Source organism: Lissotriton vulgaris, chromosome 5 (assembly GCF_964263255.1).
Source record: "Lissotriton vulgaris chromosome 5, aLisVul1.2, whole genome shotgun sequence".
Taxonomy (NCBI): Eukaryota; Metazoa; Chordata; class Amphibia; order Caudata; family Salamandridae; genus Lissotriton; species Lissotriton vulgaris.
The window spans coordinates 558,153,886-558,178,527 of NC_141693.1; the positions used below are offsets into that span (position 1 = coordinate 558,153,886).

The following is a 24,642-nucleotide window of genomic DNA, read 5'->3' on the forward strand; positions in this document are numbered from 1 at the left end:
ACAGCTGGTTGCCCAATTTCTTGTGTTGCCTATTTTTTGGTACATATATTTATAACAACAGTTCTCCCTTTCCCTGAATCTAGCTCCAGGTATTTTCTGTGTCTCTTTAATATATGAGATGCACTCCTCAAAAATTTCCTTACAACTATATTTAGCAGGTTTAATCAGAAGTACTGTATTCCGTTCATAATGCTGATTCATTTTCTAAGCAATGAGCTCTGACAAGGCCAAAGAACCAGCATGGAGCAGTTTATTTGATGAAAGATTTTAATATTGGTGCTTGCAAAATTTCCAAACAGTAATCATAAATAAAGTTTCACATTTTAAATATATGGTTAATCAGGAAGGCACTGGTCTGAATATTACAAGTGGTATAGCATTCTAGCATGTTTCATGCGATTCCTGAACACACACTTTATAGGGCTGCGCACAGTTGGTGGGGTATGTTGAATCTGGGTCTGGGCACATCACTTCTTGCATCCACCCTGATGGGATGGCTTCTGCTGGTCCTGGCAAGGCTCGGGCGGGCAAGGGTTGCAGGGTTTCACTGGAAAGGAGTGGTATGTGGTTAATACATTTGAAATCGCATTAAATGTTCAATTTCCATAGACTTTGTTATAAACAGTGAGCAAAACCCTCCTGTTGTATGATTTAATTCAGAACCCTTACAGTTTCACCTAGTTATTGTTACAATTTATATTAAACAATTATTTTAAAAAATCATTGTACTGGGAGTGCCCCAGTTGGCAAAATTCGATTTGCATGGAGCACTGAAAATTCATACCTCATAACTGATAGATGATTAAACAAACATAAGTGCTTTCACATGAACCTAACCATGTACTAATTCAGATTATTACTTTGTTTCATATTGCATATCATAACAAATAGACCTCCATGTGGAAAAGGTATAATTAAAAAATCTATATCATTATAATTTACATTTAGAAAACTGCAGCACAAGTTGATAATGTGAAATAGGTGATTAACAGTGTATCAACATGACAGTTGTGGTGCATCTTCCATACCTGGCTCCGGACACTTTGGGGCCTGGTCCTGGCACTGCTGAACTACCCGGTCCTGGCACTGTTGAACTGGTGGACAGGCTGAAATTAATAGTAAGAACAATTTAGAAAATGAGCTGAAAATCAAAAAGGTCCTCTCTGTAGTTTTCTCAAAAACGTTAAAGGCTGTTGAATGTTTCAACATTAATGGACTTCATTACATGGTCCCTTTACCAGGGGCATTGGCAACCACAGGGACATTTAAAGCCACAGCCTGAGGTTCTCTTTAGAAATTACGAATTATCAGAGGAATCAGCAATTCTGGGTTCTATTCCACCAGTAATTCCCCATTTTCTTTGGAGCATCACCCAGGGATGTGTGCATCTTTCAGCAGTTGCACTCTCAGGGTGATACTAAACAGATCATTGCGTTCTCCTGGATCGCTTAATGCCAGTGGAGACATTAACTTTTATTGGTTGCCCCCTCGGAATTAGGGAGAGATCTTAAAGAGACTATGAAATATAAAACACAGCAATTCAGGGTATTAAATTGATGACTTCACAGAGCAAGAAACTGACTGGAAAAGCCAAACTTGACCCCATTGATACTTTGCCACCCAGTAGAGAACACAAGGTAGTTCCTGCTTTGATGATACTCAATGCAGAAGCCAAACCTGATATCCTAGAGCTTTGGAATTCACAAGTAATATATTAGGAAAAGCTAATTTTATGATGAATTATACACATGTAAATTGTTCTTAAGTGTAAAGGAACATCATTTGTACACTCTGAAAGAGGGATATATTCTACTGGTTAAAATGAAAATTCCTGGATGATTATGGATTTCTATAACTCAATATGATGTGGGGGCTCCATTTACTCTTTACGTTTACACAGGAAGGAAGATAGATGGCTTACACTTAGCTTCCTTAAGTATTGGATAGCAGGTAAATAATTTGACACATCAGTCTTTAAAACATAAATAATAAACTAGCTTCGATGGATTGGTCTTGAAAAGCAAAAAATGAATGTTTAGCAGACCACTATTCTATGGCCACCTGTCTGTCACTGCAATGTCCCTGGGAGTGTTCCCAAACGGTTGATGGTAGAATTTTCAGTGAAATTTTCCAAATGATACTGCAGATCCCTGACGGTTTGGGGGCCCTATTGTGAAATTCAAAAGAGCCCCGCAAATGTTTTCAAACTGATTGTAAAATGCATATACATGTAACAATTTCAAACATTTTTCTAATCAAATGTATCAGTCTAGATAAAGCAAATTCAAAGTTCCAAAATATTTACCTACATTCTGAATATAGATGCTCATATTGTCACCCAACTTGCAGTTCCCATGATTGGTGTAACACAATATATGGTTCATAGTCTATCCCTGTTTTAACTCAGTGCATAATACATCGTCTAAAAGTTTGTGTTTGCTCTCCCCCAATGCTTAATTCCCATACATTATTGCTTTTCATTGCTGATTTATCCTACGTCCCTCCCTCTGGTAGACCCCTCCCTCGATTTACTATTATTACTCAGAGAATGAACACCCTTTTAGTACTCCAGCGCCCAGCTCTACAAGTCTCATCGCACAGTCCTTTATGTACAGATTCACCTGCAGTTGTGTATGTTGATCTTTCTGCTGTATCAGCACATTCCGAGGTACATCAGCAGAGAAACACCTACACAGTCTTTCAGTGCATCAGCACATTTCATGCATTTCCTGCCTACGTCACTGATGCGGTGTCATTGAAGAACATTGCTAATAGCTAATTAGTGCGGCAAAACATAAGTATTGTTTAGCACTCTCCTCTGAATCAAATATATATATATAATTAAAAAGGTGCTGTTGCCTGGCATCACTTACGTTCCTGGCAGGGTTCTGGCTGGCACGGCTCCGGGCACTGGGGCTTTTGCTGCTGCTGCTGGTGGTGTCCTCCGCCCTTGGCAGACATGGTTCTTTCAGGCTGTGTGGGGTGCGATCCGCTCTCAAAGGAAAACTGGAGAAGCAATTCTATGATCTGTGCTTGCTCTATCTCAAGAAGGTGATTATATACCCCAAGCAGAGCCCCACCCATGAGCGGTGGGCAGTATTCATCATGAAACTGACTCAATCGTGATGTGGTAAGACGAATGATGAGCATGGAATAAATTAGACATATCTAAATGATGGTATCCTTTTCCGTCATGCAGGGCATTTCCCTGTGTTGCATTCCATGCCACACCTTGAAAATAAAAACTTAAAACGTGCTGCACAGTTTAGGATTAGGAAATTATATATTGTCACATATATTCAGCATGAGGGTGTACAATCAGTGATGTGATTATATCCAAAATATTTCATTTCCTGGTTGACTTGACCCAAACTCAATAAGGTTCTCTAAGTGGACAACTTGCCCATGGATTTAGTTTTGTCACAGAAATTTAGAATTTCTAAGAAATCTCTGTGGGACAGAAAACCAGGTGTATGTGAAGTTCTAAAGATAGGTGACTTTCATATTTTTAATATATTTTCCAAAGGCATCAGAGTTTGAAGCCGTGCAAATCTAGTGTAGTATTAAAAAGATAGATAGGCAGCCTTAGCACTCTTTGACAACATGACACCACTGCCTCCGCCATGAGGGTCAGTGAGTGTCCAGCTTTGCTCTATCCCCATTCCTCACAGCCCATTTAGTGTGCTGTCCTTCCGCTCTGCATGTCTGCTCCAGCCTTCCTCCCTGCACCGTGATCCTGTGGGAAGAATGTGGACCTCCATTGAGAGATACAACAGGAAGTTTTTTGTGGATACCCTGCCTACTGGACATCCTACAGCAGGAAACCCTTCTTAGCAGCAGCAGATTCACTTCACCTTTGTTGAATGCCAGGCAGATCGAGGATACCTCATGCACTTTGGCCAGTGCTGTAGGTACCTACTTTATCTGCTAATACTGAAAGTCCATTTTTCCTTTTCTTAACTACCACTAATAGTGATAGCAATTCCAGAATAAAAAGCATGAAAATCAGCAACTTTGCCCAAAGACTCTTAACAAAGTGCCCGCTGGAATCTTGAGGTACTGACTGACAGGCAGAGCACTATTCTACTAACAATTGCTTTTTAATATAGGCTTATAGCCCCCGAGTAGAGGGCTATACTGGTCATCAAAGGCCTGCTCCATCAGGTCAAAGGACTTTAGGAAGGGAGTTAGACTTTAATGCCAGAATAGCCCAGCTACGGAGGGCTATAAGGCTATTAAAACATTCCGCCACTAGAGTGCAGAATGTTCTAACAAATAAAACAAAGGTCTTATGGAGCCCAAGGGGGGTGAAATTCCCTCGGGCTGTGTGAGGCCTTGTTCACAGCAACAGCTGTGAACGACAACATTGGAATATTGGAGCTCCAGGCTTCTACCAGCCATTAGAAGCCCATAGCACGCCATTGCTTTCAATGGAGCTCCCAACAGTCCAATGTTCAAAATATTATTATGAACCTCCCTGCATTTTGTCACACACTTGCTACTGGTGGTGTCCTCCACCCTTAGTAGACATGCTTCTCTCGGCATGGCATGATCTGATCTTGTGAAACACAGGGATATTCTCTGGTCTGTGCTCCCTATATTCCAATGGTGGATTTTGGTACCTGGCCAGACAACCTCCCTGAGAGGATGGTGCAATAATCAGCAAGAACCAGAGCCAAAGTGAAAGGATGAGCAAGGAGTATAGAATAAATGACACATACATACAATAGAAGTTATAAAGTGCACAGTTGCAGCCGAAGACCCGTCCCAGTGCTAGTGTCTTTAACCGCATCGCTGCTGCGGTGATTTTTGCGCTGTTTCGGCTGTTTTCCCTTTTCCGCGTTACATGACGAGCTCAGCTGGTCATCAGCACACGCCACCCGTGGCTGATGACGAGCTGAGATCGTCATCAGCAGCGAAGGGGTTAAAGTAAAACAAGCAGTTGATCGAACCCAGAACGGGAGTCCTGAATATCAAACAGATAGGTCTTCAGAAGTTTACAGAAAACGTATTCGGTGAGGGCAAAGTGAAGAGTCGTAGTCAAAGAGTTCCAGAGTTTGGCAGTTAAGAAGTAAAAGGAGCAACCAACTTTTCTTGACTTGCTGACCCTAGGTTCAATTAGAAGTTTTTGTCCATTGGAGAATTGTGATCTCTCCTGATGGTAGGGATGCAATGACAGAGGAGTGAGAGGAATCTTCAGAATCTGCCAGTCAGCAGCATTTTGAATAATCTGCATGCGGTTAAGGAGATACGATGGTAGACCTAGGTAGATGCTATTTGCATAATCAAGTTTTGAGGTTACCAGGGCATGAATTATGGATTCATGGTTTTCCTCAGGAATCAAGTGGATCATCTTCCTGACCGATTTCCAGCATGAGGAAACATCTGTCTGAGACAGCTCTAACATGAGGTTCACAAGATAGATTGGAGTCAAATTTGACCCCGAGATTTCTTACCACAGGTGAAAGGGGGGGGGGAGGAATCTCAGAAGGTGACCAATGGACTGGGTCATTGTAAGTGCCAAAAAAAAGTATTTCTGTTTTGTCAGAGTTCAATTTGAGGCAGCTGACATTCATCCATTTGGTGAGAGCCTTCAGACATTCCTTGAATGCAGTTGATGCTCCCATACTCTTCTACTGGATTGAGAACATCAACTGCATGTCATTGGCATAGGAGATGACCCTTACACCCCATGCCTCCATGAAATTAGCCAGAGAGACCAAATGGATATTAAAAAGAGCCAGATTCAGGGTAGGTCCTTGTAATTAGGCCTGGGCGGTGAACTTCGCTCCGTTCGTGGAGTTTGCAGAGTTTTCTGCACTCCACACTCCATGGAGCTCACAGAGTGCAGAAAACTCAGTTTCGCGATGTGCTTGGGAGTTATTTCCCCGCTCGCGATCGTGAACGGTAAGTTCACAATCGCGAACAGTAAGTTCTACCCAATTTTTACCCAAGCAGGAGGAATACCAGCACAAACTGCAGTTCGTACAGCACTCCGACACTCGCAGAAGTCTTTTTGTAACTTCACGGAGTTTCGCGTAGCAAAACTCCGCAAACTACCCCCAGGCCTGCCTGTAATACCCCTTGCTTAACTGGTTTGGCAGAGGATGTAAAAGAGGGGAAAAAGACCGTCGAGATAGGACACATATTTTGGCAATGCTGTTCTCCCTTCGTTCAGGCAGGGCCATTCCATGTATATCATTCCATACCACACCTTCAAAATAAAACTACTTAAGCAAGGCACACAGTTTTCAAATAGGAAATTGTATATTGTGACATATGTTGCAAATGATTTCTGTATTAATGTAGTAATGAGGGAGGTAGAACAATGGGTGTGAATATATCCCAAATATTTCCTGGTTGGCATGACTCGAACTACAGTTTTATGGTGAGTAGCTATCAGATTCTCACAGTGGACAACTTGGCCATGGATTATGAGGTGTCCCAATCTGTGCCTGAAACTGGAACTGAATATGCTAAATATGTTTTGCATCGAGTTCACTTCTCTCACAATATTTCATGGGCATCTTATTTCTCTTACATGTGGCACTCCTACAGGAAAGATAGATAGGGTGAATATGATGGAAAATTATAGAATAATTATCTGATAAAAATGTGTCTGTCTTCATTGCTAAAACGTACCTTTATGTGCAGTGGAGAAGCGTGGCTCAGTGGTTAGAGGCGGCAGACCCAGAAGCTGAGATCGGCCGTGGACCAGGGTTCGATTCCCCGCCTCGGTGGGTCTCGGGCTCAAAAATTCCACGGAGTCGACAATTCTCGCTCTGGTGCCTACTCGACTCACGGGGTCACACTCTGCGACTCTGGGCAATAGCTTGCTTAATCTCCACTATGGCCCCTCGCGGCGGGATGCCTGGCTTTCACCTTGTGGATACCCGGCCGTGGTATCTCACAGGGGAATACCAGGACGGGTTCCCTAAGCAAGCGCCTTGAGGCCCCCGGGTTAAAGCGCGCTCTATAAATCGAAACACATTTACATTTACATTGCATCCTGATCTCTTATTTCTAAGTAATTGTCGAAAGAGAAAACTGAATGAGAGAAAAATGTTCTATTACCCTAAAAAGTCGAGTTTTTATACTAAAGATGTATCATTTTTAAAGGAAAGCCACAGGCTAAGCACTATTGTAATACCAATTGCTTTTTAATTATTATTGGGAGCCTGTCTGCATTTTGTCACACAGATTTGTTTTGCCGTGTTGGAATAAAGCAAAGCCTAAATAGGGATCTTAAACTTTGTGATTGCACTATGACCATTCATTGCTCAGACATTCTCTTTGTTTAGACTTGTATTTCTATGTGTAACCTGCATTTAGTTCTCTATTTCTATATCATTTTTACCATTATTCTGTAGAGGAATGGGAGTCTAATTTCTATGACCAATTATATCTTTGAAGAGCTAACTGAATGTCCGGAGGAAGGCCAATTTGAGCTAGTGATATGTGTTTATAAAGGCAATAATCTGGGGTGAAATATTAAAAGTGGAAAGGCTGGCAGAACATATCCAGGTCCTAATTATTACAGTAGCTGTTTTAAACTGGAAAACAAAACAACGGGGCAATTTGCAGTGCAAAGGTGATGGTCCAATGGGAAGAGCCAATGACAAACCACCACTGGTCAAAAGGGGTCTCAGGAGTGCAGCATTGATTTTTAACCTGGGGAGGTCCTCATGCAACATTCTTGTGGTATCTCCAAAAGGGGCCCTACTTAAGTGATTTACCTAAGCAGGCTTTGTGTAGTGTCCGAAAGAACAAGTAAGAGTGAACTACTCACAGAAAGGCAGGTGCAATAACAATCACTGGGTCCTTGTCCCTAATGCTAGTGGGAATGAAGTTGCCAATAAACCTTAGATGGTAGACAAACAGAACTCATCAGTGAGAGGCCCTGGCTCCACTGAGGTTTCAATGTGTTCATCTGATGCCGAATCAACAGAGTGGAAGACAGTTGTGTTCTCTATGAAAGATCACTGCACTTGGTGCAGGGAGTATTCAAGGGCTTTCCCCTTCCAGCAAGCTTCTCGATTTGTGGTCCAGGACAACTGGTCCAAGCTTAGGAGTTAGACGAAGGAGCATGAGAGTATGTAGGATCCGAGGCATCAGATAGATGAACAGCAGGATGTCAAGCAGTTTCCCTTCTCTTTCCTGCTATACAAGGGCAACATTAGCCTTATATCCATCCCTAGGCAAGATGGTCGTTATTCCAGCTTATGATAACAACATTTCCTGTCCAAAATTGTGCCAACCATTTTTCCGTGATGTAATTTACTTCCTAACTCATCTATGAGGAAACTTTCATCTGAGGAAATGTAGCAGTGCTTTTCAGTCCCATATTTGCTTTACATTTTCAACCGACTTAGATCCCTTTGGTTCCAGGGTTTTGCTCTTTTTCTGCAAAGGTAGTATCTTTAGGATTCTATTGCCCAAAGGACTATGGGCCCGATGTAGGTAATCCCAGATTACCGATTCTTGAATACCGAATCATACCGATTCGGTATTTAAGAACTGGCAATCGGGATGTGAGTATTTTTACCGAATTCAATACCGAATTGGTAAGTTTCGGTATTTACCGATTCGGTAATCACCTAATCGGTATTTGCCTTTGATTCCTATGGGCCTTGAAGCCCATAGGAATCTATGGCAAATACCGATTCGGCATTTTACCGAATCTGTAAATTACCGAATTGCCAAGGGGACAGGGTGTCACTTTGACACCCTGTTGCACTGCTGTTTCTGGCTTGTGTGCCATGTGACACACATACATGCCCCTAGGGCATGTATATGTGCCACATGGCACAGGTGCACATGCACAGATGTGCATGTACACAGAAATTCTTAATTTACCACCCAATAGTATTGGGTGGTAAATTAAGAATTCCTAAGGGCCTGTGGCACTACAAACTGTGCCACCTACATATGGTTTTACAGAATCGGTATATTTACCGATTCGGAAAAATACTGAAGCGGTAAATTTATCGAATCGGTAATTATACCGATTCTGTAAATTCCAAGCCACCTACATGTCAAAAGCCAAATACCGGTCGGTAACGGCCGAAATCGGCCGTTACCGACCGGTATTGGGCAACCTACATCGGGCCCTATATGCTGAAAACTTGTTATACACTGTCTCAGGGTAGATTGGCTGTCTCACTTTTCAACTCTAGTATGTTATTTTATAATTTTGTTTTATTTAATGGAATTTTGTAAATGAGACTGTCATTCATTAACAGTGCTTCGTGGAGTACCCTGAATCTGAACTAAATTTAAAAAAAAGGGGAATATACAGATGCTCTGAGTGAGGGACCAGGTTCATAACAAGTTTCCTGAAGTTAAAAAATCAAAATCCCAACACAAAAATATAAAAAGGAGGAACAGGAGATATGATTTTTTAAATTGTAAGTTAGAAAAGCGCTAAAGAGTGTGATGCACCAATGGTACTCAATGGTGTGCATAGGCCAGGACCTAGGTATATTTTAAGCCGACACCGATGGAGTGCAGGCTGAATAAACCAGCCAGGTTTGACACGATTGGAGGGTTTACCTTAGAACTTATTTCTGGAAGCCAGAATCCTTCAGAAGTGCAAGTCTGCAGGCTTTATACGAAGAAGGCTACATGGAATTGGATAGATGTTGGACGAAGTCCTGATGAAGACATTGATTTTGGCAGGAAAATCTGTCAGAGTAATACAATTTTAATTTTGTGTCCATTGAAGTCTTATTGCTGGTTGGATACTTTTGAGGAATTTTCCAGGTCAAGATGTGTGCCTTTGGTCTGAGAATCCTGCCATGGGGGAAGGTTATATCCATAGAGGGCTCCATAAGACTGGATCCCTTCCAGCTGAAACTGATTTGCTGCTGCAGAGAAGATCTGTGTGGGGAGAACCTGTTTCTTCAGCCCAGTGGCACCGGACCTTGGGCAGATTAGCGTAGCAGGTTTGTCCTCGTACTCCAGTGATCTTCAAATCCCAAAAATTGTTGGGTTAACAGGTGTTCAGGGATTTTAAGAGAAATCTAACTAGACACAGCCAAGTGTACCAGGACCTCAAAAACAGCACTTGGGTTTCAAAAATCACTCCAGGGGAGGCCATCAGCAGAATCAAGGTCAGGTTCAGTTGGTACAGGTAAATTGGGCATTTCAAGAAAAGGCCTCTTGCAGCTTGTTGCGACCCCATATCTTATACAGGACGTAATCAAACTGACTCTTGGAATCCACTTCTTTATCCATTCAGGTGTCCTCACAGCTCTAAAAAAGTGGGTGCAGTCTTGTTCAGCTCGTTCACAGGTCCAGAAAGTGTTCTGAGGAGGGTGCTAGGTGGTCCCACTTCTATGCCAGGCACCAGGCTTGTGGGTTGGGGAGACTCATGACCCCTCCTCAACCAATAGGGACAAAAATTCCGGTGGTAACCCTACACACCTTTGGAATGGTTCCTATCTCCCCAAATGCAAACAACCCAACAGTGCCCCTTTCTCACTAAATCCAAGATAGGGTAACCCTCTCTCACTGTGAAGAGCCTATGTACCCACCTAGAGGTTTGGCAGGTTACTGAGCAATCCATTCCTCCTTCCTCACTCGAAATCAGTTCTGGGGCAACTTCCCGCCTACTGGGTATGGTGTCTGCTTGACTGGTAGGACAAAAGAGGCGCATGTACAGATGTCATCTGTCCGTAGAGGCCCCTTTGAAGAAAAGTTTGATCCTTGGCACTGTTCAACTGGTCTTCCTGCCAGAGGAACAATACAACTCCCCACAGTTAGGCCTTTGTTTTTGCTCTGAGAGCAGATTTCTCACCTCATCAGGACTATTCACCAGCTGGGTGACAGTTGGAGGTTATATTATTTTAGCCTTCGGGAGCATCTGGCAGACAAAAGGCCCCTTTCTAAAAATCCCTTTTCCCTAATATTTATAAAAAAAAATAATTTTACATTGAATTGCGTTTTCAATAAATCTTAAAAACTGTTTCTAGCCAATCTCCAGCCTGAGATAGCAGGATTAATATGTATTTCACAATGTTTTTCTATTAGCCACCAGTCTTCCTACAGTTAAAACAGCCTTTGGGAGCTTATCACTGTAAAGACATATTATCTTTAAATGTCTACATGTCCTACTTTCAAATACCATGTACCCTGCTCTCTGCGCTACAAGCCCTACATAAGGACTTGTTATTATTAAAAAGAAGGTTAGAAGATTTCCTTCTGTCAAAATAGTTTATTTGGACTGGTTGAGCTGCAGCTGCCAGGCTGCAGAGGCAGACCAGGAGTCATGCTTGCCTGGTCAAATTAGAAGATGACTCTGTGCAACCTCTCAACAGAAACATGTGGAGAAATATCTTCTGTACAACCACAGCTGTATAAAGCTTTCCGGGGTCTTGCCCCCAATTCTCTCTTAATATTAGATATGCACATGTTATTTCTCCTAGCTTCACTTACTGCGTTTTCCATCCTGTGTTCGAGATATTGATTCGTATGCCCCAGGCTTTTCACTGTGCTCTACAGGGAGTGAAATGTATCTTCAGCATCTGACATTTGCTCTTCTGCTATTGTTACGTGATGAATGGCATTACATAAATCTCAGCACAAAGGAGAGATGCCTGAGGTACCCTCCCTCATATGGAATTCCACAGAGAAGTGAGTGTCCTGTATGGTCAGTAAAATGGCACCTATATATGTCTTGTTCTGTGGCTGGTACTCTGGCTTTGCCGATGAAACAAGGAGCTGGGTCACCCGTAGGCCTGGATGAAATGTACATACACTAGTGTAATTCATGTAATTTGGGGAATTTTGTATTATGCTTGCCATGAGAAATTACAGAAATTATACCACATCATGTAATCACACGACATTCGCAGTAAATTTTTTTCACAACTGTGCAGGAATAAAACAAACAGCCAGAATGAAAGCAGCTGTTGCTTGCCTCACTTGTTTTTTTGTGCTACTTGTTCCAAGATATGGTGCTTAATGATGAGTTTGAATTTTGATTAATTACGTCTGTTTTACATAGTTTACTCTAAATTTCACATAATAGTGCAAAAACAAAATATATAAATTTCGCACAAGCCCAACTTACCATGTCCTGAGGGTAGGAAACAAACTGGCCTATTTTAGTTTGCACTTGTGATTCGACCAGCTTGACCATTGTGTTCCCATGGGGATTCCTTGTGGGCCATAACATTTGTGTGCTTGGTAAGGCAATATAAGCTTGTATCAGTGTCAGCAATCTTCAGCCCCATGCTCCACTCAAAGGTAGGATGTGTATGCCATCATCAGGAGTTTCAGGGGTGCATTTTGGCCTCTGTGATTTATGTCAAGGTGTGTAGGGCCACCAGCCCACCTCGTCCCAGGCCTATTACCCTAGGGTCCCTTCTCAACCCCAACTCACCTGCTCTGAAACTGTTGGTCCCCAGAGGAGCCATCGGTCATCCCAGAGCATTTCTCATGTCGTGATCCACTGGTGCACAGTCACATCCTCCACTACTGCGGTTGCCCAGTACACCACTACAACTGTTTCTGTGTGGAGTAGTTTTTGTTCAAGCTACCTCCTACTTCTTGCATATACATTTAAAAAATCGAGTATATCTAACAATAACTTATGGAAAAAGGAGCACCTTAATGATTGACTCATAACGAGACCCAAGACTTTTCTCCTTTTATAAACTACTGAAAAACAAAGTCTATTTTGGCAAAACAAGCAAGCTTCTTCAGACGTTGACATATTGAAGAACGATTATTCAAAATAAATATGAAGTGTTCTGGTGGTTTTAATTATTTTACAATATGTAACAGGTTCCTCAAATGTAAAATACAGGTATTCCAGATTCCCCAAAAGTTAGCCCATATGGAAGTCCTTGCAAATGGGAAAACACAGTCTGTCTATGTAAGGGTGGAAGAGCAGGCAGACACTGCATTTGATACACGTCAAGGAGAGACGCTAGGTAGGAAATCTTACCTAGCTTTACGACCATAGCAACTTTGGAAGCCCCCCCGGTCATAAGGCTAACAAGGGCTGGTACTTTGTACTGTTGTACAGGCAGTGTACCAGAGGTATTGACTGAATTTCACCAACACCCACTGGCATATCACATTAAGAAATGAAAGAGTCGCACTGGAGAAAATTTGATTTTGGACTTCTTAGGTTGGATGAACATACTGCTTACATGGCATGAAAGCATTTTGTATTAAAAATCAAGTGCCTTCAAAGTCATGTTGAGTTCATATACCCTAAGCGCAATGTAGTCGTGTACAGCATGAATATTTTGGGAGAGCAACATTAATTTAAACTGCAAATAATGAAGAATTCGGTCAACTCATACTTCTATCATGCCTGCCAATTTTCCAGGTGAGGGTTTAGCATAGTCTTACAAGAACTATGCTAGTAGTTCTTAAGAATCTGAATCATATTATTCAGGAAGACATTCTAACCCACACGGGAAAAATGAATACGGTATGGAAATAATGGGATCAGACACAAAAAAAATCACCCCCCTAGATAGTCCAACCCTTTTTGTCCTTCTAGATTCATGGAACCCCTGTGCCCTTTTATATTTCAGGAACTCCATATGATATTTAATATTTTTAACAAAGAGGACTCTCTCCAGAAATTTGGAAATCAGCATTTGTGAAACATTTACTAAAATCCCTTTTCTTAAGTCCAATAACCTCCACTCTATCTCCCTGCTTTGTGATCTAGGGAGACTACTGGAAAGACAGACATTTATGAACATCTGCATCTTCGTTGAAGACAATAACTTTGCACATGTTTTTTCATCGGTTTTCCTCATTGGTAACTGAACAGAGTTACTAATGCTATAAGCTCTGAACAAAATCAAGTTTCTCAGTCACTGTGCTAATTTATTATATATTTTTTTATAATAAAGACATCAAGTACCAACTTTACCCTATACACATTGCAAAATCTAGAAAGGTGAGCTGCCAAGTTCCTCACAAATTCATACTATCGCATTTTCCGATTAATTGTATATATGATTTGCATGGCTATATTGCTCCTCTTTCCAAGGGCCAAATATTATAGGTAGGTTGACAGAATTCAACTGATCTTTGGTCCAGTACCAGTCTTACGTTTGATTAGGTCATCAGCCTTATCATCAAATCCCAAATGCCTTTCTAGAATTTAATGGTAGACTGGGAAAAGTTTTAAATTACAGTTTTTGAACGTTAAGGGTTTTATTCCAGTACAAAACATATGACTTAACAGGAGAGTCCGGCACGGATCAGAGGTGGCGGGGATATGCGGGGGTTGGGTAAGTAATGGGGGTGTAAAAAAGAAAACAAAATTATCCCCTCGCTGTGCCTGTCCTCCGTCGTCCTGCCATCCTCTCTCATGGCCGGTGTTCCAGGAACAGGAAGCATCCAGGCTGAGGCTCCCCTGAGCCAATAACAATGCTGCAATGCCAGGGAATCGGAACGGGGAATGTTCTCCACCCAGGCTGGAATGCAGCCTGTGTGGAGAACATGAAAAGTGGCATTACTGTTTGGCCAGTCCGAGACGGCCGGCCAAACATTTATGCACAATTAGGGAGGGCAAACAACTCCTCCCCAGTTCTGTCACCAGAGCAGCCCCATCAGCAAAGCTGCCGCAGCAGGGAAAAAATAAAAACATAATAAGCTTGAGTTATTATCATTTAGTTTTTTCTTTATTTCACTGCTGCAAAGCAGTGGGGTGACGCTCCTTTGCCTTAGCGGAGGAGCCACCACTGTGCTTTAGAAAACACAAATACCATGCACTATGATGCAAAAGTGTGTTCATTGGTTCATGTCAGTCAAAAATGCACCAGCACTGGGTGAGAGAAAAAATGCACCGTATCTTAAATCTATACTACTATAATAAAGGAAGAACTTTCAGCCTTTGAGGCAGGTAAACTCGGGAACCACAGCGCCAATCCACACCCCAGATACACCGTTGGAATCGTCAGGGTGTGTAGATGGCTATAGGCTATATAAATTTATAAAAAAACGTTATTTAAAAAATTTACAGAAAAAAAAGTAGTCCCTCCGAATTAGCGCCGCCCGCGACGTGCGTGCTCACGTCAGGAGGGCGTCCAGGAGCGCGACGAGGAGTGGTGGACATGGTGCGGGGTAGGAGCGGTGACGTGCGGAGCAGCGGACAGGCCAGCGGCGGTGCGAGCAGTGGACAGGCTGGAGGAGCCGCGGCTGAGGTAATGGAGCGGCGGATATGGCGCGGGGGAGGAGCGGTGACGTGAGGAGCAGCGGACAGGCCAGCGGCGGTGCGAGCAGCGGACAGGCAGGAGGAGCGGCGGCTGAGCTAAGGGAACCCATGTCGGGGCAGGCGGGGGTCGGGGCAGGCGGGGGTCGGGACAGGCGGGGGACGGGCTGGGCGGGGGCCCGGGCTGCTGGACAATGTCAGGGCGGGTGGGGGTCAGGGAAGCCTGTTGCTCCCGGACAAGGTCGGGACGGGATGCTAGTATGATATATCTTATGTTATATAAGCATTCTTTTGTTTATAAAAGGAAGCATAGTAGCTTTGATTGCTGCAGTGTGGTGGTTCAATTATTTCTAAATCTAGGTCATTATCCGTCCATAATGCAACTTAGAGTGCCAATGGCCCATCGGGACCCCTCCAGTCGCCTGTTACTAGGAGGTCTCTGCCAGTTCCACAAAAGCTTTGAATATGATCTTTCCTCAGGATGACATTCCCACTGCAAAGGTGCCCAGTACTACTTTTTTTAGACAGTTTTTACCCAAGAACTTATTTCACAAGAAGACCAAGCAATGCCACCGAATTTAAAAGATGTGGTGGGAGTACATCTGAATTAAACAAGTAATCTAACATAACAAAAATCACTTTTGTAGAAAATATTTTTAATGTACAAGTCTGGTAGAACAAGTTTCCTGGCACAGAAACACTCTCTGTATGTGACCCTACACACAGAACAGCTTATCACTGTCTTAACAAAATGGGTTAAAAGTAAACACGTTAATGTTGTCCCAATTGCCACCATTTTGACGGAGAAGCAAACATGAAACATACGACTGACTCTTCCCAAAACTACCCTCTCACTCTAGAAACTAGTCCATATCTTAACCTTTTCTGTAATTTTCATGTTTGATGTAGAATTAACAGCCAAGGATTGTGAAGGAAAGAACACATTAGGAAACATGTTAAACTAGTGAGACATCGTTAATTAGAAGGTGGAACAAAACTTGAACAATGCACGTGATTTAGCAGTTGTGCTTTAGTTCAGTTCTTGCAACAGAGGAATTCAGTAAATAAGTGGATGTTGTATTTTTAGGTTCATCACAGACACAAGCACTTCAATGACTCACTGCATTCTGAACAGTTTCAGGAGTGGTGAGAATTCTTCAAATGGTATCTTTTATCATGAAGCAATAATAATTGGAGATCCAGTGAATTATGCCAGTTATTTGACCTCAGCTGGCCTAAGGACCCAAACAGAAGGTCTGAGAAAGAAAATGCAACATTTCTCGCCCGGTAATACCTGTTGAATTAGAGCAATAGGAGAATTATTATTGACTAATGCTTTGCTCCTGCTGAGCTGGCTGTTGCTCAAGGGCATTTTCCACTTGTTCCTGCATGCAGGGGCGAAGCTAAAGTTGGCTTTCGGAGGTGGAGGCTAACTCTTCAGTCAGTGGGGCGGGACAAGCATTTCAGGCAATGTAGGCAGATACATCTTTACAGCCAATATGAGGGAAAGACTTGCCAAACCACTTTAAAAATACAAGACAAACACAGTCTTATTCTGAGTCAGAGATGGAGTCTGTATTTATCGCTAGATTCTTCACTCAGGCTCCGTTGTTTGGGGGCGAGCCTACTTACTGGGGCAAGTGGTGTTTGATCCATTTAAAGCATATGGATATTTTGATTTGTTACATGTTTAATTTGCTGTGGTTAGATATCATCCATTATTTAACTTTGAGATATTATCCGATTGAGTGTGAGTCAAAGCCAAATGGGCTTTCATACTTTATGATTTTTTCTTTATCTGCTTAACAGTAACAGGAGCAGATTAGGTGCGATATAAGGTATATTTTAAAGAGGGGGTAGAGATGTTTGGTTCATTAGTTGTAAATTAGTTGAGCTGTCATGTAGGGAGGAGTGAGATGATGATTTGTCTGATAGAAAAGATGCAATCTGCTTCAGTTATGTGCCCGGCTCTCTGATGTCAGAGAGTCTTTGTAGAAGCTTGGGATGGTGAAGAGTATAAAATTATTATTATGAAGTATTATAAAGGAGTTTGTAGAGCGCACAGCTACCCCCAACTGGGGTGTACCGGTTCTGAAGCAGACTGAAGCAGACAGGCGAGAAGAGAAAACTAGGTGCTGGTAAAAAAAACAGGTTTTCAGGAAATGCCGAAAAATTAGTTCTGACTCCGATAAGTGGATAGAGAGTGGCAAGGCATTCCAAAGCTTAGAGGTTCTAACCGCAAAAGCTCTGGCACCCGTCCTGGCCTTGCAAAACCGGGGGATGGCAAGGAAACACTGGTGGCTAGATCGCAGGGTCCGGTCGTGATGGTAGTGTTGGAGTCTAGCTCTCAGATACTCTGGGCCAAATCTCCGGAATGCTCTGAATGCCTGAGTAAGGGCCTTAAATTTGATGCGCTTGATAACAGGTAACCAGTGGAGAATCCTCAGGTGGGAGTAATAGACTGTCGGAAACGAATTTTTCAGATCAATTTGGCAGCAGCGTTTTGAATTATCTGCAGACACCAAGTCAGGTAGGCTGGAGCACCCAGATAGAGACTGTTAATGGAGTCCAGATGGGATATGATTAGAGCATGGACAACTGTGGGAAGACAATCCAGGGGAAGAAAGTGTAGGAATTTCTGCAACTCGCGAAGCTTCCTAAAGCGTGAGGAGGAGGCTTGCTTGATTTGGGTTTTGCAGGAGAGTTTGTTGTCAAATCTAAAAGCAAGATTTCTCGCCGAGTCAACAGGATCAGGAGGAGGATTCATCTACCATGGCCACCAGAGTGCAGGGGGGGGGGGGCAGAGATTTTTGGTTAAAAAAGTACTTTGGTTTTGTCTGAGTTAAGCTTGAGGCAATTCAATGACATCTAAGCCGAGATGTTACTCAGGCAATTCCTAAAGTTGGAAAATCAGCTTCCGAGTGCTCCACGAAGGAGAACACCAGTTGGGTGTCATCGGCGTAGGGGACCACCCGCACGCAGCACAATTTGACCAGCACCACAGGGATGAAATGTAGGCGTTGAGGAAGAGAGGACTCAAGGCAGAGCCCATGGAATCTCGCAGAGCAAGGGTTTCTCCTCCGTTATGAAAGGAGGGAAGAAGACTTTTTGAGACCAGTTACCCAGAAAGGACAGGATCCAGGACAGAGCCATGCCCTGAATACCCACGTCTCTTAACCTATCCAATAGAATAGGGTCAGAAACCGTGTCGAAGGCTGTGGACAAATCGAGTAGCACAAGCATAGCTGCTTTGCCCAGATCAATACTCTCGCGGATACTCTCGGATACTACAAGGAGGGCAGTCTCCATGCCGTAGCCAGATCTGGAGTCATGAAAATTATTACTTGATTCAAGATGGTTAGAGAGTTGCTCCTGGACTATTTGTTTGAGAATTTTTGCTGGAGCCGGTAACAGGAAAATGGATCTAAAAATGTTAAAAACAGCTGGATCAGCATCCAGTTTTTTTAGGATCAGCAGACGATAAGCCTGTTTTCACACTGCAAGGAAAATCCCTGAACTCAACGAGGAATTCCATATCTGATTCAGTAGGGTATTGATGCTAGGTGCCAGGAGTTTAAAAAACGAAGCCGGGCAAGGATCGCCGGGAGACCCTGATTTACGAGTTAAGAGTTTTTTAAGTGAAGCATCAAGAGATAGAGAGGGCGGAAAGTGGTCATTACATCACTGCTGACCGGGAGGGCCGTAGGCTGTGAGGTGGACTAAGGGGGAAAAGGGTGTAAGAAACTGGCTCTACATATACTGCACCAACGTGAAGTACAATTTGTATAGAGTCCAAAGGTCTCCAGAAGTTTAGCAGAGGTTAAAGTTAGATAGAACCTTACTCTCCAAAGTGGTAGCTTGGTTGAGCAGTAAGGCAGTATCAGAGGACAGTGTAAAGCATTTGATGTACAAACTCAGTCAGCAAATGAATCCACACACTCAAGAACTGAACTCTATAGCAATTGTTTTGTATAAAAAAATATACTGTTGTTTTATTTCTAGAAGCAAGCTAGCCTGGTACAGGTAAGCATAAAAATACTTTTCAGCAGTAAATTACTTGTATGAACACAGTTCAAAATTGCAGTGTAAGTAAGCAGTGTGCAACACATTGCAGATATAGTACATTCAATTGAATTTGCTTTTTAAGTAAAATGCAGTTAATTACTTTTCAGATTACTTTTGCTAACACAGGACTGGATCCTAGATTCAGCCCTGGGACATTTCCTGAAAAAAGATGAGTAAATGTGTTCTGGTTAAAGGTACGTTTTTTTAAAGAATATTATTGCATTTCAATAGTTGACACTTAGAAACTTTTTCACATAGAATCAGCAATTTTATCCTACTGGAGAAAATTCACTTAGCAGGTAAGTTAGGTTATCGATACTTTTTATTAACCAATGCTGGATACCTAGCTTCATCACTGGGAAATTTCCTGAGAACAGTTAAGAAAATGCGTTTTGGTTATTCGGCTGATTTTTAAGGAATATTTGTAGTTTTCAAAAGTCGACACTTGAAACTTTTTGGGAGAAAAAGTGTCAATGTTATCCTATGAGGAAAAATGAGTTATACGTTTCGAGGTAAGTAATCGTTCTTTTGGGTTAGGGTTCTGGGGACTCAGGGGTCTCCCAGGGTCAGTGAAGCACTGTTGTTGCACCCTGAGTGGCACTCGGGCAGACGGGTGCAGAGTGTTGAGACCCAACGTTATCCTATGGAGGATAGGGGGTCTCCGGTTGGTGGCGGCTGGCAAGCAGGCCACAGTGTGTTGAAGCAAAGCTCCTAGGGTTAATCTCAGGGCAAGTTGGGGACCAAGTTAGCACCAAAGGGGCACCCTCAGCTGCGCTAGGGAAGCTGAGTGTAGGTTGCTGTTTTGAGGTCAGGTACCCTGTTGATTTCAATGGAGATTCTCCGGGACAAAGAAACACTGCAGGCTCGGGGACGAAGATCTTCCTGGAGCGACCAACACTTTGAGGGGTAAGTAGGGATGTAGAGGGTTGGTTAGGCACTGCTGGTTTGGGCACACAAGGCCAGGGGCATCAGGTGCCGGGGTGCCTTGGGACATAGGATTTTCTTACCCGCTCTGCTCGCTGTAGGTGGGGTCCTCTGGATTGAGAATGCAGGCGTTGTCTGGAGGCTTGAGGCAGGTCAGGGGTCACTGGATCTCGGGTCAGGATCACTGGGGGAACCTCCTCATGGTGTTTGTTCAATCAAACTCGGGCTGGGCTCGGCGGTTGCAGAGTGGGCTGGATTTGCAGTTTCTGGCTGGCACCAGAAACTGCAGTTCAAACATGTAAGGTGTTCACGAGAGAAACAGCTTGGAAAGTGAATGCAGGCAGGTCCTTTGGGGTTTTTGAGATTGCTGGCCGCTGGACACGCTGGGGTTTCGCAGGAGCTGGTTCGAGGGGAGACAGGCCTGTAGTGCTGGGGCCAAGTCAGTGGGCGTCGTCCTCTTGTTAGCTCTGCACAGCTTCTCGTCCTCCTTTTCTTCTGGTTGCTGGATCTGAGAAAGGAAGGTTCAGGGTGCCCCTAAATACTAAATTTAGGGGCATTACAAGTAGGTGAAGGGCAGGGACAATGGGTCCCTTTCCTGGGGTGGGTACACCCCCTATTCTGCCACTCTCCAGTGGGAGGGGGGAAGGAGCCATTCCTTGGTTGGCTGGGTCCCCCATCCTCAAGGAGGCGGGGTCTCAAGGTTGTGCTTCACCTTGCCTCCGCCACCTTTGGGGTGGAGTTGGCAGAGGTGGGCACACCTCTCTTCCTCACTTTGCTTTTCTTGCCGGGTCTCCCGCCCAAAGTGGGGGGTAGAACCAGTGGGGACCAGTTGCTGAGTACGGCAAGTGGTCTGGAGAGGTTTAAAAAGGCGGTATGCCTTTGAAGCTTCTCCTTCATGAACCCTGCCCACCCTGGGGGAGGAGGCTTGGTACCTCGTCCCAGGATGTGCTTTGTTGCAGGCCCCAGAGAGCAGCAAGCTCTTGAACCCAGGGGTCCAGAAACAAGTCTGATGGTGGCATCCTTGGTCGCCACTCAGTCAGGTCACTAGGTGTTGGTCGAGTTTCAGGGGGCATCTCTAAGATGCCCTCTGTCATGCATCTTACATTAAATCCCACACTGACATCAGTGTGGGTTTATTGTGCTGAGAAGTTTGATACCAAACTTACCAGTCTTCAGTGCAGCCATTATGGTGCTATGGAGTTGGTAAAGAGAAACTCCTAGCACCATATACTCTTAATGGCACCACTGCACTTACAGTTGGATTGGAAATAATGTATATTGGTCTTAGGAGTCGGAGCACTTTAACACTGCTAACCAGTGCTAAAGTGCATGTGCTTCTCCCCTAAACATGATGATATTGGTGTATACCTGATTGGCATATTTGTTGTACTGGTGAGTTTCTTGTAAAGTGGTATCTTATATCCCCAGGTCCTGTATTTCAAATGCTACAAGTGGGCAGCTACATGGATTATGCCACCCACAGAAGTAGCCTTTCAAAACCGTCTCAGTCCTGCCACTGCAGTGCCTGTGTGTGCTGTTTACTGTCACTTCGAATTAGCATTTAAAACTAATTGCCAACCCTTTAACTCACCTTTTTTTTAATAAATAAGTCACCTCTAAGTTTCTCCCTAAGGGCGGGGTGCTATGCAAGTAAAAGGTAAGACATGTACCTTTATATTTGCATGTCCTGGCAGTGTCAAACAGCCTACATAATTTCTCATTACTGTGAGGCCCAACCCTTACACTTCAATAGGTAGTGTTCTGTCCACACAAAAACATGTATTTACCCCCCAAATATAGCCTGGCAGATAGGACTGGGTTGAATGGGATCCTTGTGTATTTCCGAGAGCTGCTTTGAATTCACCCCATACATCAAAGGCACTTTTGGGTATATGTACTTGGTCTCTGACCCCCTAAAATCTGACACTTTTGAAACTTGAACTTAACCTTTGTCAGATGGACTACTGTGCTCTTAACCCTTGCAGTGCTCATGAAGGAATGGTTCTGTCATAAGCACCAGTGCTCTTGTGCTCATGACGGAATTATTCCATCATGAGTACAGAGGCCCTAAATCCCTCTGCTGCCTACAGCAGAGGGATTATCTTTTTATTTGTTGGCCTCTGGAGGTAGGGAAGAGCTTCCCCAACATCCAGAGGCTGTTTTTGTATTTCCAATGCAATGACAATCGCGTGCATGGAGAGCTGACGTCATTGCATTGAGAATGAAACTGAAACATAGTTTCAGTTTTATTGTTTAGGTGCCCATGGGACTATCTCAGCCCCGAGCACTGAAACATGTGAGTGAGATATTGTTGGAAAGGGGAGAAACGCCCCTTTACAATGGTACCCTCCCTATTGGATCCCTGCTTGGGAATCACTCAGGAGGGCAATCTCCAAGCAGGGATCCACCCACTAGTCACCAGGTAGGGGGGAGCAGCACCTTAGACAAAGGCATTTGCTCCCCCATTATATTTTGCCACAGACAGTCTTTCTGCCCCTCTGGGGGGCATATGTGGCAGAAGCCCCTATTCTTCTGCCTGGGGGGCATAAACTACCCTAGGTGCCAGGGATTATTTCTTTATAGGCCAGTGGTGGGCGCTGCTAGAATGCGCATGCCAATGCCTTCACTCTACCCCCCAGAGAAGGCAAAATACTTTATGCCCCCCCTCAGGAGGCAGATGGGGGCAATAGCCCCTGATCTGCCACTAGGCCAAGAATGGGCTTGCCAATGCCCCTACCACCAACAAAATGCTACTGTCTTTCTGCCCCCCCCCTTGGAGGCTGATGGAGCAACAGCCACATGTGTGGCCCCCCAGAGAAGCAGAAAGCCTACTAGGCACCAGGGATTTTTTTTTCTGCACAGTTCGGGGTGGGGCTGTTGAATGAGCATGCCAATGCCCCCACCCCTGCTAAACAATGCCACGGTCTCTATGCCCCCGTACCCCAGGAGGCAGTTGGGGATCAGTAACCTCCCTATCCCCCAGGGGGGAGAAAGCCTACTAGGCACTAGGGATTTATTTTTATACAAAAGAGTGGGGGCTGCCCGGAATGGGCATTTTAATGCCCCCACCCACAGAAATTGCCATAGTCTGTCTGCCCCCCACAGGAGGCAGATGGGGGCAATAGCCCCTTACCTGCCCCCTCAGGGGGGCAGAAAGCCCACTTGGCACCAGGGATACATACTTTTGAAAAATTCAGGGGTGGGGTTGACCAGAATGGGTATGACAATGGCGGGTGTGGATCCCTCATGATTTATTCCAGCAAAATGTTTGCAGGGGATTCTGGGTAAGGAAATGTCAGGGAACCCACACAAGCCATAACTCACTGGACTCCTGAGGGTGTCTAGTTTTCAGAAATGTGTGGATTTGAAACGATTACCTAGATGTCCACTGAGCCCGGGGTGAAAAACACAGATGCCCCTCCCTGAAAACCAGGTTGTTTTGCGATAGGTAATTTTGATGTCTCCACAATACTTGACCCAGCCACACGAGTGAAGTTCCATTTTTATCAGACTTTGGAGAATGTGGATAGGTGGAAGTTTGTGGACCCACACAGATTCCAGAACTTTCCTTCACAGAAATGTGGGAAAATGTGTTTTGACAGAGTTTGAGATTTGAAGGGATCCTGGGTAACAGAACCTGGTAAGAGCCACACAAGTTACCCCATCCTGGATTTCCCTGTGTGTCTAGTTTTCAAAAAATGCATAGGTTTGCAAGGGTTCCCTAGGTGCCGGCAGAGCTAGGGTTCAAAATCTATAGCTAGGCACTTTGCAAAAAAGGGTACGTTTTGACCGCAAAAATGTGGTGTGTCCATGGTGTGTTTTCGTTAAGTTCATGTTGCGGGCACTAGGTATACCCACACAAGTGAGGTAGCATTTTTATAGGAAGACTTTGGGGAATGTGGGGTGGGTGGAAATGTGTGGATCGACACAGATTCCTGAACTTTCAATCACTGAAATGTGAGGAAAATGTTTTTTTTACAAAGCTTGTGCATTGCAAGGAATTCTGGAATACAGAAACTGGTGAGAACCACACAAACCTCCCTATCCTGGATTCCCTTGGGTATGTAGTTTTCAAAAATATATAGGTGTGCTGGGTTATTCTGGTGGCAACAGAGCTAGGGTTCAAAATCTACAGCTAGGCACTTTGCAAAAAAGGGATCAGTTTTTACTGTGAAAATGTGGTGTGTCTACATTGGGTTGTGGGCCGTTTCTTGTCGGACTCTAGGCCTGCCCACACAAGTGAGGTACCATTTGTTTAGGAAGACCTCAGGAAATGCGGGGTGGGTGGAATTTTGTGGATCCACACTGATTTCAGAACTATCCATCACAGAAATATGAGGAAAAGTGTTTTTGACAAAGTTTGAGATTTGCAAGGGATTCTGGAAAACAGAAGCTGGTGGGAGTTACTCAAGTCATCCCATCCTAGACTCCTCTGGGTGTCTAGTTTTTAAAAATGTATAGGTTTG

General features: G+C 43.9%; 1 long non-coding RNA gene across 1 annotated transcript; it reads right to left on the minus strand.

Moving 5' to 3' along the window:
• Positions 1–249: 249 nt before the first annotated feature.
• Positions 250–3,025, minus strand: LOC147711256 (uncharacterized). Its single transcript, XR_015295684.1, has 3 exons — positions 2,874–3,025; positions 1,029–1,106; positions 250–547 (listed from the first exon to the last, which is right to left on the minus strand). It is a non-coding gene; the product is annotated as an uncharacterized LOC147711256 (long non-coding RNA).
• Positions 3,026–24,642: the final 21,617 nt, after the last annotated feature.